The sequence below is a fragment of the Manacus vitellinus genome, unplaced genomic scaffold (assembly GCF_001715985.3).
Source record: "Manacus vitellinus isolate BGI_N305 unplaced genomic scaffold, ASM171598v3 scaffold_4_pilon, whole genome shotgun sequence".
Classification (NCBI taxonomy): domain Eukaryota; kingdom Metazoa; phylum Chordata; class Aves; order Passeriformes; family Pipridae; genus Manacus; species Manacus vitellinus.
In genome coordinates this window covers 35,391,001-35,409,007 of record NW_021940604.1, presented here as the reverse complement: position 1 = coordinate 35,409,007, position 18,007 = coordinate 35,391,001, and the positions used below count along the sequence as shown (strand labels likewise).

Below are 18,007 nucleotides of genomic sequence, written 5' to 3'. Positions count from 1 at the left end.
TGGGTAGCCAGGAGTGCTAGTTCAGGCAGCTGCTCCCAGTAGCAAGGCAGATATTTAGAGAATAGAATCACAGCATCATTTAGGTTGAAAAAGACCTTTAAGATCATTGAGTCCACCCATAATTTGTTCCCTCTCTCCACTGCTGTAAAGGTGGCCTACAAGGTCAGTAAGATCTCTCTATTAGAGCATGAGTATGGATATAGTTATGGTTCAGCTGAAGGTTTTTTCCTTAACATATATTGTAATATTCTCCTGTATACAAGATACATTGTGTATGACCACACACCTCCCTTTGCTCTCAATTATTTGCAATCATATAATCAAAATATGTCAAATTCTAATACAAATAAAATTAAATGTCAGTCTGTTTTGATGTTATAAATATTCATGGTCTCCTTGTAATGTGTCAAAATAAGCTGTGGTTTTATTGGAGGCCAGCTGCTTTTCTTACTGTAGGTTCACTGACCTTGAGAAATGAAAAGCCCAAGATCACTTTCAGAGTTTGCCTCCCATGCCCTGGGACTTGAAGGGATCCAAAACCTTTCCACCGTTTCTTTTTGCAAGTGCTCCTGAGTCATCGGCTGAATAGCAACTGCTCACCTTTTACAGCTTAGTGTTATAATTCCTTGAAACATGTCTTCTGGTGTCACTTCTCATACTATGACAAGTTGCAACCCCCTCAAGGGGGTTTTCTTGAGCATTTTCTGACCGCGGTGGCATTGGAGCTGCTGCAGTGCACCTGACACCTCTTTTGTGTCTCTGACAGGCACTGGAGAATGGACTTCCATGAACTCAGCTGAACTTGAAGATGTATAAAAGATGCATTGGGCATTGTTCATGGGGATTTTCTTTTAATAATACAATTTTCCAAGGCTGTAAAATATGGAAATATTAAAGGGAAAGCATAGTGCAGTGAAAGAAACATTTATATATACTTTACGGTACTAGTTGATTTCAGAGATTTTAGGCATTTATTATAATTCTTTGTGTTAGTATACCTGCTTGGATTTTGAGCTCACAACTGCCTTGTGGAGAAATACCAGATGGATAACAGAAGTGTTTGCTGGTGAATCACAGGAATGTAATTTACAATGTGATGAATTAACACTTCCACATAATAAAATGAGGTGCTCCAATACTACAATATGAAGTTTTAGTTTCTCATGTTGTCTTTTAGCAAGCGCCCAAATTAAAACAAGGTAATTGCTTATGGTCCAGCAACAAGTAATTTATAAGCAATTTAAATAACAAAAAAAAACCAGTAAAGCCTGGGAAGGTGGAGAAGATGCTGAGCAAGTATTGCATGTTTGATTAGAAAGAAAGTATTTGAAGGAGACATTTCAGTTTAAGGACATCTCTCTTTGGAAGACATATGCTATTGGGAGGAAAATTTCACACGTATTATTCAGGTTCTGGCAGTTTTATGTTAAATACTGCATTTATTCTTGGAAGGTTTTAGTAATGTTTTTCCAGAAAACCACTTTTTGAAGGACAAGCATGGCATCTCTGGACTTGTTTCTGCTGCTTTTGCATAATCTACAATTTCATATTCACAATATGTGTATTAGTCTTTGACAAAAAAAAATGCAGTGACCAAATAATTTTGACAAATTGTTTAATCAGAAGCGATGTGTTTTGCTTCTGAACATCCATCTCTTTTGGCTTTAAAATTAATTTCTACTGCTAGGATAGGAAATGAATTTTGTTCTGTCCCTGTAGAGTTTAGTGATATAAATTATGTTGTGGAGGAATAAGGTCAAATATATCTTTGAAACCAGTAAAGAGAATGGATATTATGTCAAAATAAATTTGGCTTCAACATTGAATGTGACTGCTTTGAAAACAGTTTTATTGTTCCAGTTATACAAATGTTGTATAGGGATGAAGAAAAATTTTCCCCTTAAAAAAAATCTTCATTCAAAATGGAGACACATTTTGATTATTAGTGTTAAACTAAGAAAGAGACCTAAATGACTCACACCGCTTCTAGACACCTGATCATGTCATTAAAATTTTTATTTTTATTTTTTTAATGGAAAATTGAATGTTTCCCAGGAGGAAGAAGTGCCACCATTTCAGCCCACAGTCTTGCATATCACAGACTTTGGGAAAGTAGGATGTAGGGATGTATCCACTCAAAGGAGGGAGTTGAAACTTAGGTCCTTGGATTTCTGGATGTGCCCCTCAAGTCAAACTTGTTAAGGGAGAGTAGGCAGGCTGAAGTTGTCCATGACACACATCCAGAACTGCCAATCATTGTGAGGGCTGAGATGCCTCTGTGCAGAACATGTGCCTTGGGCACTTTGGGCACAACTGATTAGGATAGCAGCTTGGAGACAGCATTCTTGACTTTATGACCTTGATTTGTTAAAATCCTATTTAGGGTGCATTTGAGCCTTCACAGCCTGCAGTGCATAAACTCCTGCAACGTATGCATCAGCTTACTGGAATTCTCTTTATAAGAATTAAATAACATTGACTTCGATGATCCTTGTGGGTCCATTCCAACTCAGGATATTCTATGATTCTTGAACATGATTTTTGTCTTCTCAGGACTTGTAGTAGTTTAACAGTTTTGGTTTTTTTTCCAAAAAAGCTAGAATATTATACTATTCATGTTGTGCCTCCATACTCTGCTTCAAGGATGCTTTGATTGATGAAGTCTGCTTTCTGGATGTTTTTTTTCCCTCCTCTGTTTTATAACCAAAACTGTCAATCCTCTTCTAAGACCTAATAAATAATGAGATCAATCACTGCGTTGTTGTCAGAAGAGCAAGGACAGTGACTGAACTAACCTGGATTGCAGGGGAGGGATGTTTCATATAGTCAAAGAAAAATCCTGGGCCTGCTCAGACAAGGGATGTTTACAAAGGCTAACACCGGGCCTGAGGGGCTAGTCCTCTGGACAACCCGTGTCATCAGTAAAAATGGAGAAACACCCATCCAAATAAAGTGGGTGAAATAAGCTTTACTCTCACTTGCTTTACCTCTTTCTGGTCACTGTGTGGGGAACCTTCTGGTAGCCCAACACAGTATCATGAATGGCCCTCTTGCTGGATGCATGGTCTGAATTGTCATGAGTCAGCTACTAACCGATGGGAGAAGGTGGTTGTGGGGAATGTTTCCTTGAGAAAGGAATGGATTTGGGGCTGTGTTTTGCCTGTTCCACAGAGCAGATTCTGCTCCTTTCTTTCTATCCTGTGCCTTTCAGGCTCATGAGTTTAGTGCAGGCTAGAACTGGAGAAAGAGTCAGTTTGTAATTGGGACTGTAAATCCATTTCAGTTAAAGTAATTAAAAAATGATAAAGAGGTATTGGTCATTGGGCATTTAGTCCAGTCCATTCCATGGCTGCTGCCAGGAGATACCAGTCTGGAGAGAAAAGTGGCATCACATCTTCCTCTACCACAAGTCTAACCTGTCAACTGCAATAAGGTAGGCCATTGTGGTGTCCACACTTGAAGAAAGGTGTTGAAAAACATTTCAAGAATTACCAGGGGTCCACAAAACTCAATGTTACAGTGAGAGACATCCAACAGAAGATACAAATAAAGGTTGAGAGATAGTTTGAGGGTCAGTTCTATTGTTCCTCCTGGTAGGTGACTTTTAGTCCATCAGTAAAAAGGTGCAAGGAACCTTAGTGGTTAGAAGTTGCAAGTAGTTCCAAGCAGGAAAGTGCACATTTTTTAAAGGCAAAGGGGAGTGCTTTTACCCAGATGAACTGAGTGGAAGAGATGTAGGAGCTTTATGAGTGACCCCAGCTGCCTGCTCTGCCATGCTGTTGCTGGTGACTGCTTTTATGAGAGCCTACAGAAGGAGAGGAGGGGCAGTATTTCAGGTAGTTTGGGGTAAATCTGGTATTTTGAGTCAAATTAATCTTCACCAGTGACTGAAGCTGCTCTTCCAGGGAAGGGGAAATTGTATCACGCTAAATTACCATAGCAGTGTTTGCCAGAAATGGTGAGTTGTGTCCTCATTGCACTGTAAGAACAACCTGTAAGGCCTGGTTGACGATGACTACCTGTTACTTGGTGAAATAACTGTGATGAAGCAGGCTGGAGAGGTTCTCAAAAGCAGGATGTTGAAATGAGCTAACCGTATGGTTTTAACTGGATCCCAGCTCTGAGGTCATTTCCAGCCTGGACCAGGAGTGTGTGTGACATAGAGTACTTGTGGCAGGAGGCAGTTAGGTACTGATCTCTTGCGTGAGGTATGAACATTAACATAAGCCAGCAAGGCACCCTTATGGCCAAGGCAAGCAATGGCACCTGGGTCTGTGTGTGTGTGTGGGGGGGGGGAGTGCTGTCAGCTGATGAGAGGGGGGACTCTTCTCCTCTGCTCAGCACTGGTGGGGCACTTTTGGAGTGCTGGGACCAGTTCTGGGCTCCCCAGCAGAAGAGAGGCATGGATATGCTGAAGTAGGTCCAGTGAAGGGCCATAAAAGTAATGAAATTATTAAGGCATCTGACATACAAGGAGAGGCTGAGCAAGCTGGAACTGTTTGGCTTGGAGAAGAGAAGGTTCAGGGGGGTCTCATCAGTGCCTGTAAATACCTGATGGGAGGAGTGAGGCAAAGGGAGCAAGGGCAAAGGAACCAGACTCTTCCCAGTGATGCCCAGTGGCAGGACAAGAGGCAATGGTCACAACATGAAATACAGGAAATTCCATTTAAACTTAAGAAAACATTTTTTACTGTGCAGGTGATCAAAGACAAGAAGTTTTTCCAGGGAGGTTGAGGAATCTTCATCCTTGGAGATACTCAAAATTTAACGGGACACAGTCCTGGACAACCTACTCTGGCTGACCCTGCTTGAACAAATAGGGGGTTGACCAAGGTGATATTCAGAGGTTCCCATGGCTTCAGCCATTCTGGGATTCTGTGATACCAGAATACATATTATGGACACGGAGTGCTGGAGCTGATGACACTTGTTCTACTAAGACACTGCATCGTTCGAATTCTCATTTATGCAATGTTTTGATTAGGACTTTTACTGTGGTGTCAGCACCCAACTGCTGTTCATTAGCCCCTCTTCTTCTGATGGGTTTCCTTTATCGTGCCCTATTGCATTTTAGGACTTAGCCCCAAGTCTAGAAATTTAATTCTCTTTTTGGTTCTTAGGTGCATAAGCTTGCGTTTGGGATCACACCTAAATTAACAAAACTGGACAATTTTTTTTATCTCAGCAATTGATCAGTCAGTCTATATAATAGAACTGTTACCTTTATTGTTTTCCACATTAGCTATTTCTGTGTCATGTTGCAAATTTTTTGGGCAGTAATGCTATGTTTTCATCAAGGGCATTGATAAATGTATTGAAAAAATTCATGCCAAAAAGATCCTTCTATAAGCTCACAAAACATGCAATCCCTTGGAATGAAAATACTTCAGCTATAGTCTATTTTTATGATCTAGTTGTTAACCAGTTTTAAAAATTAACATTTAACATGTTACATTGATTTTTTTATAGTTTTTTTAAATGCAAGATTATGTCAGATGTTTGTTAAAGACACTATTTCAATCACAATCTTCATTATCAGTCTAATGCTTAATCTCATTAAAGCAGTATCAAATTTGTTTGATAGTCTGGGTTCCTGGCAAACTGTGTCAACTGACATTAATAAACCCATAATCTGTTAATTCCTTCATTAATATCCCGTAGCAGTGTTTCTATTAGTTTGCTTGACGACACTTGCTAGCTAAAGATGCCTGTAGTTACCCCAGTGATTATATTTCTTGCCTGAAAATACGGGTTCAACGTTAACTTTTTCAATACGAAGTCTGAAACTTAAATTACCGCGGCCCCATTGCCAAGGGCCCTGACAGCAGAAGCACAGGATTGTCGAGCAGGCCATTTTGTCTTTGGTTTCTTAACCCTTCTCCACTTCCTTACAGGCGACGGACGGGTTTTTGTGGCTTCCCCCTCGCTGCCCGCGCCGGAGCGCTGCCGGTGTCGGTCTCGGCGGGGCGGCGGGCGCAGTAGCGCGGCGATGCTCTAGATGGGGCTTCAGCACCGGCAGAGGCAGCGAGCTGGCCTGCCCGCCCCTGTGCGAGTAAAACCAGCCCTTAAAGGCGGTAGAGGAGTTGGAAACAGCGTAGTCCCTCCTTCAAGTTCGTCCTTCTTCCTTTGCTCCGGTTGCCTCTTTTCACACCGTCTTGCTGGTGGCTAGAGGCATCCATCAGGGATGGAGGCTGGAGCTAGTGTTGTTTAATGTCTTTATTATCGAGCTGGACAAGGGGTGGAGTTTGTTCGGGCTTTGAGTATATGTTTCTGCTCCTGGGTTTTGGCTGCTGGGCTTGGGGCTAGATCCCTAACTGTGCAGCCGAGAGTGGCCCCTGGGGATTGGGGGGAGCTCTCCAATGTGCTGTGGAGGAGTTACAGCCAGGGCCAACCCTTGCCATCGGGAGCTGCTTTCAGCTGTCTTGTGCCAAGGGCACTGACTGACCTGCAGATGGGATCTCAGCTCATCCACAGGCAGCACCGTGGTTGTGACCAGTCTGGTGACCACAGGATCTGGGCTGCCCCCATCACGGCACCAGCCCGGCCCTGCTGGCTCTGCAGGCACTGCAGAGTTGGCCCCAGTCAGTGAGACCCTGCAGGCTCTCACCCTTGGGTGAGAGCAACCCCAGGAGGTAAGTATGGGCCAGGAGGCAGTTCTTCAGAAAAAAAACTGGAATCCTGGTGGACAACAGGTTGAACATAAGTCAGCAATGTACCCTGGGATCCTCTGCTGTTACCTGTTGGGAGGGTGTGGGGAAGACTGATCCAGACTCTTCTGTAAGGCGCCATGTGGGATGATGAGAGGCAGCTGAACACACACTGCAACATGGGGAATTCTGAGCAGATGTTAGGAAAAAAATTGTTTGCCACAAGGGTGGTCAAATACTGAAGCAGGCTGCCTGGAGAGATCATGATGTCTCCAACCTCAGAGATAAAATCTCAACTGTACACAGCCCTGAGCAGCCCAATTGAGTTGCCCCTACTTTGAGCAGCTTATCTGACTGATGGCCTCCAGAAGTCCCTTCCAAACTATACTAGTCTGTAATTCTGTGATTCTGAAACTGTGTTGCTATATCTAAACCAGCAGTGTGCCCCGGCCTGTGCTGCCTCCCAAAGCATGCGTGGAGATCCCTGGGGAGAGTGCTAGCTCATCCACAAAAGCCATAGCACTGGCTGCTGTCCCGATTTAACAGGGAAGGAGACAGAGTTCCAGTGTCTGGAATGGTTAAAGTAAGAACAACTTCCTAAAATAAAAATTTGGAAAATAAAAATACCTCTTTATTTCATGCGAATGCGGTTAGCTTGTCAATTCCATTCATTTCATGTATGGCAATAGTTACAAATGTGAAATCCTAATCCTTCTCAGGCTGCATTCTGGACAAGGATCATTGGTTGCTTGTGCACACCAGTATAACTATATACAAATATCTTTTCCTTAGCAGAGATATTTCATTTTTACTTTTGTAGATTGAACCCCCTTTTTGAAACTGAAAGCTGAAATTTCAGAACCAAACTAAAGAGTTCTTAACATTTGACTGACTTCCTTTAATAATATATATAGCTAATTATTAAAACCTTATTCCTGGTTAAGATCCATTCATATCAAGATTTATAAAACGTGATGACTTTTAGGATTGCTCAATTTTTTGCATATAGAAGATGGTATTTACTTTATACATATTTTAAAGAAGGCTTTCTGGAGAAACCTGGAAGTTGAGAGGAAGGTGAGACTCATTCCTGCACCTTCCAAGTTCACAGTGTCATTCCTAGAGGGAGAATATAAGCCAAAGAAGCTGAAAATGCCCTGCCATCAGCCTTTCTGTGTTTAATCTATTAGCCACTCAGCTGTATAATGTATTATCTGTCACACAGCGATAAGCAGCTTAGCTCTCTGAGATAATATTAAATATGTTTGGTTTAGCCTAATTCTGCAGCACTCCGTGAGGAGACACCCTGATGTCCACCAGGAGCCCCTATGAAACCAGTGCAGCCCTGCATAGTGATGGGGATCCTCCTGAATGGCTCATGGCCTTGGAGGAGAATATACTTTACAACTCTCTGGTCCTTCCTTCTTTTTTAATACTCTTTCTTCAGTTCCTGTTCATGCACTTTAAGAAATGAAATATTCAAGTGAGCCCATGCTCTAGAAAACAAAAATATCCCTGTCACGGATCATCCAGAAGTTTAGAGGTTAAAGCAGAACTGCCTCGATCTCTTGCTTAACAAGTTCTGCAGTAAAACCACATTTACTCCTACCTGTATTTTCCATAATTTAAAATCACATCTATTTAGTATTTTATTAGTATTTCATTGGAAGTTTGACAATCACATCTACTCCCTATATTCTCTTTCATTACTTGTAAAATTCATGCCACCTTGCAAAAACCCCTGAAAAATCAAGATTCTCTTGAGTCTGCTGAAAGCCTTAATGACACTAATACATAGGTGAGGTAGCAGTCTTTGCCTTTTTTTGATACCTCTCCGAGGTTGAAGGGATAAAGACTGTGTGATGACAGATCCTCTCAGCCCCCTCTCCACAGTGGTTCCAACTGTTCCTGGCATGGATACATGGACTTCTTTGCTGTTCGGGGAGCTCCATCAGCAGCTCAATGATCACAAGCTGAATTTTAACCAATGGATATAAACAGATTTGATGGGGATGATGAATGTGATAGTCATCCTTAGACAGTCACTGCCAAGAAAACAGCAATATTATTTTAAAAAAATATATCTAAAATGTTTGGCTTCTTCGAAGAGGGAGAATGGGGACAAACCGAGGTGAAAGGATGTAGTTATGGCAGATGTAGAACTTAAGAACATTAAGAACTGATATTTATGTTGAATAAATATAATAAATACAGCACTGGCTAAAACACAGGGCTACCAGTGTTGGTGGGTGACCCTGAAGTAAGAATTGGTGAATACTGTTTGTGGTAGGAAAAGCAGAATAAACAGAAGTTTATGGTCTTTTTCCTTGACTTTTCTGTTAATTCTTTGCATATTTTAAAACACAATCACAGTCCTCAGGTCATCAGCTTAAAATAAAAATGTGTTCAGACTTCTGCTTATAAATTCTAAAATTACTCTTTTTAGGGTATTGCATGTATTCCTTTTGGTGGGAAATTACATTTGACATTGGAGTTAAATGTCATATGACCTCAAACAAGATAGGTACCAATGCTGAGAAAACTGAATAGCGTGGTACAATTTCCACAGGATTTAAAATTAACCTCATTGGATGATTGGCTTACATTTCTAATCCGATATATCAGGCTAAATATAGACTTTGAAGACAATTTCTTTCCATGCAAATAATCACTGCAGGCTAAAAATGAGTGAAAATGTAAATTAAGAAAGAAAAATATTAAATTAAATTATAGACAAACTGTCACTTGCTAGAATATTGACCTGAAGATGCCTGCAAGGGAGAGAATGCAAAAGTGGAAAAAATAAAGAGCAAAATTATTATCTTTGAATATATAATTATAGAGGGAGAGTTCCTGATGCTGTCAGCAATTTCTGTCAAAGATCTACCTTTAGAGGCATCACTGCTGACTTTCAAACATTTCATGTTTTATTACTGCATTTTAATCATTAATTATGAATGGTGTCCCTGAATGATCTGCAGGAGCTATGAATCATTCATTATAACTAAAACATTTTTTTCAAAACCAGGAAAAGGACAGCAGAACCTTTAGAAAAGAACTAACATTTTAGGAAATGCTACAAATCAATACTACAAAAACCTCTAAGGTTACAGGAGCCAGAGAGTGAGGAGTTGAGAATAAGACTGTATGCAGGTTGGGGTTTTTTTAATTTTGTTTTCTCCTCTCGTCTCCTAAATTCCTGAAGGATGTAAATATCATAAAATGTATTATGTATGCAGATGCAAGTCAAATTTAGTAAGTCCATATTAATATTTTGTAGATAACAGAGCTACTTCCGTGCAAGAACCAGCCCTGTGGCACTAAACCAATTTGGGAACAGTCTTTAATTTCCCATAATAAAGCAAGACGTGAATTTCCATGTGACAGATAAAAAATATTTGCTTCACTGACAAAGGTTGCTATCTCTGTTGGAACTCAGCAAGTTCCAAACATAGGAGAAATATTATAACCCAGTTCACTTGGTTTTATTTATTTGTTAGTGTAAATTGTGCCAAGAAGTATATATAGCCCTTAGTTCCTGGGGAAGCTCACAGCACTGTTTTTGATCGGTCTCACTGGAAATTTACTCTGAATCCTTAACAAGTTTATTCTTAATACATGAATTCCAGACAATGAGAGAAACTGTGTCTTCAGCCATGATCTTTGTTATATCCTAGTCCCATAAAAGTCATTCTCATTGGTTCAACATCTCTGAAAAGATAAACAGGTGAGACAACCCAGGCTTGGAAGCGACAGCAACAAGTAGACAGTGTGAACATACCACAGGTAAAGCTGAGTCTGAGTAAAATGGAGATGTCTATAAGTACGAAAATCATGACTAACAATTACCTACTGCTTGTCATGCTTAATGGCTGCATCTCAGTGAGCTACAAAATGGAAAGATCCTAAAAGAAGTATCAGAAGGGAGACTGTCTCTCAGAAGTTGCTTTAATGAAGATATACAAGACATATATTATTCTCTGATTCTCTGCCTGCTGCAAACTAGGTTGGCTCATAGCCAAGTCAGGTTTCTCGGCCTCTAGGCCAGTGTCTCACCACTGGGTCATGCAATGGAAGTCTTGTAAGGCTCTTGCCAGTCATATCCTAAAAAGAATCTGATCTTTGAGTTCATGAAAATTCACAGTTGCTGTCTCCCAGCATGAATCTGCAACCCATTTTGTGGAGTATCCATTTTTCACACAGATAGCCCCATTTATTTCACTGAATGCTACTTGTCTGAGTGAGGTCTATTCAATGGGAATACTCAATGCAGCTATGGGCTTTAGTGATTCGATGGGGAACTGAAATGAAGGAGCTGAACTGGCTCTGTGGACATATGAGACAGTATTTTTCCCTTCTGTGAAGTCTTCCATGAGGTCTATGCTGGACCCTCACTAGTCTTTGACCCACTGATGATGTGAGCGATCTCAGAAGGAACCCCTCACACTGGATTCCAGTGCAGCCTATTTTGTAGTCCAAAAACTCTGAGAAAGTCTGTTTTATGTCCTATTATCTAGAGTCCATTAAGAAATGCTGCATCCAATTGTGACACCAAAGTATCTGCTGTGTTGAGTTTAATATTTGTCAGACTTTCCTAAACTGTAGCAACCGACATTAAAAAGTTAGTATCGAGTCAAAGTTATTTCTGTTATTTTAAATAGAACTGGTGGGGTTTTTTGTATGCATAGAAAGTAAACTGTGTATCACAGATATCTACCCACATAGGGTACAGGACATGGAAATGCAAAACATAACGAACTTTGTTGTACAAATCTGAAAGGAATAAATAAATGTTAGCAAATTTTGCAGGATTACTTTACCAAAGAATACACAGAGTGTATATACTTTGACAGGCAAGTCCATACTTAGCACAAAAGAGTTTGGATTGAGACTGGAAAGACAATGCATGGAAGGACAATGATTTCTCTACCCATTGCCTGAGACATTGTATGGTTTCTCATTTATTTGGCTGCTGTTTAACCTAGCTTACATTGCCTTCTACGTGTTCCTTTGTTCAGTGTATTAGTTGAACAGATTTTATCTTTGCTGATCTGCCAGGCCAGGCAGCTGGTTTCCACCCAGTGCACTCTTGCTCTGAATCCACATCTCTTCTGCTTCTGCACAGGCAGTAGAGGGTCCTCACTGTTAAAACCATCCCATGAATGGCAACGATTTCCCATGTAGGGCAATACAGCCTGTCTGCAACACATCCCTAATCATTGCTGCCGTATTTTCCTCTTCTTTCTTCTCCCTCCACCAGCTTCAGCTCAAACTTACTAGTCCCCTCTCCAGCTTGGGTCATCCCCTCTCCAGTTTGGGTAATGAGACCCATGTGGTTTCCACACTCTTTCATTCTTCTTGGTCCCTGGTCATGAAACCTGCAATGCCATCAAGGCAGCACTCCCCTGGCCTAGAAGAATGCCAGTAGGTTGTCTGCAGCTGCTTTTATGGAGTTGAATTCATGCCATTTATGCATCCTGTCTGTGGGGAGAGTCTCTGGCAGTTGCATGTGATCTTCTGCAGAAAGATGGGCTACACCTCTGACAGGGTAGGCGTGTCCACACTGCACCTTTGGCCTCTGAGATGAGGATTAAGGGTGAGCCAAAGACTCTCTCCTGCTGGTTCCTAAAGGTCATCTTAAACCCGTGACCGAGTACAGCCTTGTGTCCCCTCAATTTGAACATGGCCCCCATTCGTGGGCTTGAACCCATGCTTGAAATGAGCGCACACATAGTCTTTATCCTCAAATTTATGTCAGCTGTCCAAGTTTGAGATGTTTCCCCATCTCTCTGTTCTGTGAAACATCTAAAAAACTCCTGACTATAAAAATGTTAACTATTCTTAGTTCATTTAGTGCATACACTTTGGGAAAGTTGCCAGTATTCATGTACTCAGCTGCTTCTTATTCTCCACAAGTTTGCTTGTTCTTTGTCCTTGTATACATAAATATTGTTGCAGACCCAATTCTCCTGCATCCTGCAAGAAATGAATCTTCTAAATGCCTTGTCAGAGTAGAACTGGTCAGACATGGAAAACCAGATGGAAAACAGCCAAAAGGAATGCGGTGGTAGATTGTTTTTCCAAGGACTTGGCAGAAGGTCCCTCCCGGAAAGAGCTAGCAGGAATGTAATGCTCTATGGCTGCTCCCTGAGTGCACTTCACATCTTGAGTGCTCACTAATTCAGGTTTCATTGGAACTGCAGATGGGAAAATGGGATTTGTGGGGGGTTCCATCCCTCTGCAGTAATGAAGATTACTAAAGGTTGTTCAAATTAGCAGAAATAAGGATGCAAGCCTACTGAACCAGCCATTGTTGAGCCTGATTTGTTTACAGTATCTTGGACTGAAAGAGTAGGCAGAGTAGAAGGCTGGACACTGAATGAAACTTGCCTGAGTTCCTGCCCCTCAGTTAAAGGCACCATCTTCAGCAATGGTGAGATCTTTAAAGGCATAAGTAGAAAATGAACTCTGGAACTTCTTATAAAATGTAGCTGCAAGTTTAAGGGATGATGACTGATTTAATACAGAACATGAAGGATGTATTAATCTCCAGGTTCAGTTATTGCATGTCAGATGACTGAGCTGTATCAGATGATGAATTTCACATGAAAATGTTTTTCTTTTCAAAGGTCCTTAGTATTAGGAATTCATGGAGGGAATCAAATCAGCCACAGATACTAAAACCGGTCATGCTTCAACTGAAGAGCAGCAGACTAAAGGGCAGCAGCTGAGAAGAATGGACTCATACAGCTTTGGAATTATCTAGATATATTTAGATTTAAATGGCATGAAGGAAGGCTTACTCAGCTCTCTGTGGATTTTTTAATCTTTTTATATTTGTTTGAGTTTACTTTTTTCAGTTACTTATAAAGAGATGGTACAGAAATCATTCTGAAACCAAGAACAGTGGTACCATTCTGCTTTCCTCAACATGCCACAAATTTGTGAATGTGAGTGTCAAAACCTTTCTCGAAGTTGTTCCAGCTCTGCCTCTTTCCAAGAGTCTACTTTAACACATGTGCTTTGTAGTAGCTTCAGAGTAATTCAAGCCAAAAGAGAAAAAGCTTTATCTTGGGACATTATCTCTAAAATCTGACCGTGGGGAAAGCTGAGAAACGCTCTTAAATGTAAACCTCTGGCCACAGTGAAGGTTCTGGAAAAACAGAGTCTTGTGTGAATCTGAGCTTGTTATTGAGAGATGTTGGTGAGTAATAAAACATCCAAAGCATTCCTGCAAGGGATAGGGTGATCTTGACTAGGGGCTGCCTGTTGTGCATGTAGAGGAGGACTCATAATAGCATGTAAAACACACAGCTGCAGGCATTAAGCACAACTGAGAAACTGTGCCCTGGAAGTTCCTTTGTGATTAAAATGATACCTTAAAAATACAGTGGCTTTCAGGATGAATGCAGAGAACTGGGCTCCAAACAGCATTATTTTATATGCTTTCAAGCTGTGTCTAGCCAAGTTGTTTATAGGCTATCAGCCACCACGCTGAGTGCCATTATGCAACAAGTGGAACAGTCCTGTACTTACATTATATTACTTTGGCCATTTTGCATGTTTTAGAGCCTTTAAGTTATCTTTCTCTTGGGTTCTGCAGTGTGAGAGCAGCTGATGACATTCTGTAGCTCTGTTGAGGCTGGAGTACTATGTTTTCTCTACTGTTTTTTTGCTCCCTACCATGACAGTCACATTTCTATCAAGGAAGATTGCTCAGAACAATCAGAGCTTTTAATGAAACTCTAAAACTGTATTTTCAACATTTTGAAAGTTAACATTTTTAAAAAGTAGTAAAGAATCCTTTAGAAATCTCAAATATGTGGATTGTTGCTGAGTCTATGTGATCTTCCTGCTTAGCAATATTTCACAGAACCCAGAGAAGTAACTGATGGGTATCAACAACACAAAGACCAGAAAACTTCTAATATGCCTCAGACAGACTGTTCCTTTCAGGTGAGAAATGAAGCCATCTTAATCACTTTTTCAGTCCTGAACAAAATATTCTCTTTCTCCCATATTTTGCTCCTATCCCTGTTGTATCTTGCTATACAATTCATCTTTTATCATAGTCAGAATGTTCTTTGTCCAAAGTTGTACTTTTATACTTCTGTTTTCACATACTCGTATGCCTTGGTTTTGTGTGTACTTTGTTACCTTAGCAGCAGTAAAGTTCTGTTTAATCTTCCATGAAGACCTGGCATAACAGTGAATCATTCTCACCATGAAATCTTTAGAAACTACCCCCTGCCCCTCCTATAAGCATTGGAAACTGCTCATAAATCATTTTAGCAATGTTTTTAATTTGTTACATTTTCTCTACTTAACTAGATGTTTGTACCATTGTCTTCAAGCCTCTAGAACTGTACAATAGAAATGGAGCTAAAGTATGGCCTTAAATAAATGGCTTCAGGACATTTACCAGCAGCAGCTGCAGGACAGAGCATGATATTCACTCTTAACCTGTACACCACCTGAAAGTGCAAAATGTTATGTGATGATGTCTGATTGGTTTTACTCTCCACAGAGTAATAGTTCCCTGCTTAGGAGCCATGTAAAGCAAGAGGCTGCTCTACAAGCTTTAAAATCTTTAACTGCTCAGTGTAATGTTTCTTTCCCCTAACTTTCTGTATTACTTCCACAATGAAGTAATTGTGGCTTCTTGATATGTATGGATACACTAGCAAAAGAGATAAATGAGAAAGCTGTCTGGATTTTCAATGCCTGTGTTGCATCCAAATTGATACCAAGAAGTTAGGAGTGCAAAAATTTTAGCCCAAAATATTATAAATTTACTTATAAAAATTGAGAACTGCAAGAAAATTCATTGAAATAATTGAAATACAGATTTGTTCAAAATCTGCTTCAAAGGGTGTTTGAAAGGGTACTTTAATTAAGTTGTTGCATTTGTTGTCAAGTGGTTAAATGCAGGCAGGAAGTCCCCTGCTCTGTCTTGGATGGTGTCTCTAAACATGTGTGGAATAAGGATGCTGAAACTTTGGCTAAAGCTGTGTCAAGTGTAATGGTTGGAAGACCTCCATGAGCTCTGACACTTTAGCTCAATTTGAGTCTATCAGCTCTGGCCATGAGTTTAGCTGCTTAGACTCTGTTTTGAAACTCAAACTGTAGGAACCTCCTGACCTAAGGGCTACAGGAGTAAAAGGGAGAATCTAAAAACAAAAAGAAAAATGTATATTGCCTTGGCTGGCTACAGATTAGTTTGGGGTATTTGAAATGGAATAGTGGGTCTGGATTCTTCTAACAGGTGATAGTTTTACCTTTTCAACTACCTCATTTTTTCCTCATAGATTTTTGTGAATTTATGCAGCTCCGAAATACTTTCAAGTGATCTGAAATGAAAGTTGTTTGTTTTCCAGATGGGAAAGGAGACTAAATCTGTGGCTTTTGACGGTTACAAAGTAGAAGATTCTTAAAAGGAGAGGAAATAACCTTTAAAATACCTTAGTTACAGTTTTTACAGTCCCATTAGAATTCTTAATTTTTTTATTTACAGCTCATGCTTTTTCCAGTTAGTGCCATTGCCACATAGTTTCTCTAGGCTACTGGTTATGTGTCAAGGCTCTCTCTGATAGGTAGGAGCATCCTCTTTTTCTATTTACCGAGAGATAAAGGTGTTCAGTAGCTTTCAGAATCAGACTTGCTATAATTTTTTTTCTTTTTTCCCCCAGCTGTATTTAAGAAATATATTAGAAAGCAGGAGTTATTAATATTACAGCTTAGTGCTACATATTAATACTGTGAGTGAATCACATACAACCAGCTGCAGTGGGTTACCCTGATTCTATTTTTTTCATAAAATATGGCCAAAATTGAATATTAAAACCAATATTTTTTAGTAGTGAGTAAATAGAGAAATAAGTGGGAAGTAAGCACCTCCATCTTTTAAAGAAAACGTAAAGAAACACAGGAAAATACGTTGTCAGAAATAATCCTGCCGTGTGAAAGAAATTCACTGAGTAAGGTAATGGGAATTTTCCAGCAAATTCCTATAATTACACACCTATCACAGAATTTTAACAAGCTGTTTGGTGTTACCTTACAAACCAACATAAAGAAAAGTTTGTGTCCTTCGCTCCTTTTGCTGAGCAGTCAGCAGCAATTAAGCAGTAAACACTTGTTGGTCACCGGTTAGTGGTTCCCACAGTAAAAGTTATGCTCAAGTGAAGACAGGAGCACTGAAGCCAGAAAATCTTAACCTTTGTACCTAAGTGTACTCTGAGGAAGTTTACTCTTACTTTTCAACAAGCACTCTCATGAAAACAAAGTAATGTGTAGCTATAAATCTTTGCAGGATTGGTAATTGAATTCACATTTTGGGATTGGACTTTATATTGTTGACATTAAGCTCCACTCCAGAGGACAGAGAAGTCAGCTTAAAACTTCCTAATGACTTCCACAAGATAAATCAAAGCTCAAAGTGAGCACTGAGCATTTTATAGCTCAGTGCTATAATCCTGCTTCAAGACCTGCAGGATTTCAAAACGAATGATCAATATTAAAATGTAAAGAAAGTTTTAAGGACATATTTAGCAGCAAGCCAAGGTCTGTGCTTAGTCTGGACAGTGGAAGATCACTGAGGGCAGTGGCAATGCAAAGGTGTGAAGGAAGCTGACACCACGCACTTTAGCATTGGGGTGATACGGTTGAAAGGGAGAGTTTAGTCAGAGGAAATGAGTAACCATCTGGCTGCAGGTAGAGAAGTAAGAAGATGAGGGTTACAACTGTAGTAACATGTGTAAGGCTGCCAGCTATGTGGTTCTTAGACTTTAAATAAAGACAGGCTGTGTCCTCACAGACCCAAAAGCTGATGAGGGCTGTAGGGATTCCCCTTGGTCCCTTGCAGATGAGCTGACTGACAAAGGATTATTTGGGGTTGTCTGCTTATCCCTTTGATTAATAACATCTGTTCCACGGCTGACAATATTGGGAACTGTACATCTATACCAGAGAATGAAAACGGGTAGCACTGTTTAACTCCTTTGGGATGTGTGGTGTAGGACAGCTCTCTTGCCCAGTGGCCTACTCACCTTGTGTTGTCCCTCTAGCTTGCCTCGACAGGGATACCTGCCCAGAACGGCTTCATTTTCCACCTCTTTGCCGCAGTAAGCGGCGGCCAGCGGGGCCAGACCGGGCCCCGGTGGAGCAGAGTTGGCAGCTCCGCACGGGGCAGGAGGACCAGGAGCGGCCTGAGCTATGAGCTCTCTTGGCGGGGTGGCTCAATTTCACACGTCGTTCACCTCGACTGGTGGGCAGCGCACCTGGAGGGCGGCACAAGCCCCTCTTATCCTCCCAAAGGCACCAGGTAGTCCCGGGCTCTGGGCACAGCAGCTGGGGGCGGG

General features: G+C 40.8%; 1 protein-coding gene across 1 annotated transcript in view; it reads left to right on the top strand.

Moving 5' to 3' along the window:
• Positions 1–18,007, top strand: part of SH3BGRL2 (SH3 domain binding glutamate rich protein like 2) — a 61,369-nt gene that overhangs the window by 3,641 nt on the left and 39,721 nt on the right. The window lies entirely within an intron of this gene.